Raw genomic sequence first — 1,260 nt, forward strand, 5'->3', positions numbered from 1 at the left:
AGTATTTAGCTCACCTGATAGGTGAGTTACTGATGGTCAAACATGTTTGACGACATACGGTTTCCAATTGTTAATAAATTGTCCCCTAATATCGATGTTCTCCGCCCAAGTGGTTTGGTATATGTCACCACTGATGTTGTTATCTTATAAACGAACATGCAAATTTGGTGGATTACTGAGCAAATGCTTCACTAGAATTAAGTAAGTTAATATATAACATGTTTAAGTCAATTCATATTGGCATTAAGTATTACAAGCTCAGTAACACATCAGGACACATAAGATGTTACTCAAAACAGGTGGAAGTGTACAACCATAATCCTTCCTGCCGATAAATTCCATGATAACACTACAGATTAATCCATTTGCCCCCATATTACAGGTATGGAGATAGTTTTGAACACTAGTATCTCAGCTCATAGGAAAGGTACAAAGTTCAGTAGCTGGTAATGCTGCTATATCCCAATTACTTTGCCACGTAGTTGATTGGTGGTTAATGCACCATGACTGATAGTCTTAATGAATACCAGATAACAACGTTGTGGATGGTCAACGTAAATATCTGGATATATATTTTGTGCACCGTTCCCAGAGGCACTGCAATACTGGGTCGATGCGTGGAGTGGACGGAGCAAGCCCCTATTCCATCTCCCTGTTCCAAAATTCAATTTAATATATGGTCCCTAGATAAGGGACGTATCAGATTATTAAACTGATAAGAACAGATACTACACTTGATCTTAGCCAAAAGGCCGAGAAGCGATGCAGCTAAAGCTGTATCCAAGGATAGTTTGTCATTAATATATAGACATGCCATGACGGAATGTTTCTAAGTGTCAGGGCTAGTTGATTCTGGATAACTTTGACTTAAATGCCGCAACGCTCATCATGGTTACTCCATCCAGGTAATTGCGGTATATCCGAAACTTATATGAGAAGGTACTGAATAGTGTGCATCTTGAAGGTCGATGTCTACCATAAAGTATCCTTGGATCCATGGTAGTAGTTACAAATCCCATGAATGGGTATACCTGGTGAAATACTCAAGTGGTTTATCAACGATGGTGCGACATTCACCATCGTGGGAGGGTAGACCACTTGGGGTGCTTGCTGAATTGGTGGCAAGATATTAATTCTATTCCCCTTGTATTTATTTTTTGGTATATAACTACCAAGAGTGATAGCTTCCTAACCAGGCGTGATTCATCCACCCCTTGTTAGTACAACCCTTAACCTTTATGTGATGGTAGGAACCATACT

General features: G+C 39.5%; 1 non-coding gene across 1 annotated transcript; it reads right to left on the reverse strand.

Moving 5' to 3' along the window:
• Window positions 1-572: 572 nt before the first annotated feature.
• On the reverse strand, window positions 573-764 carry LOC116978816. The gene has a single exon (XR_004413571.1). It is a non-coding gene; the product is annotated as a U2 spliceosomal RNA (small nuclear RNA).
• Between the last annotated feature and the right edge of the window lie 496 nt (window positions 765-1,260).

This window comes from Amblyraja radiata, chromosome 11 (assembly GCF_010909765.2).
Source record: "Amblyraja radiata isolate CabotCenter1 chromosome 11, sAmbRad1.1.pri, whole genome shotgun sequence".
In the NCBI taxonomy this organism is placed as follows: Eukaryota; Metazoa; Chordata; class Chondrichthyes; order Rajiformes; family Rajidae; genus Amblyraja; species Amblyraja radiata.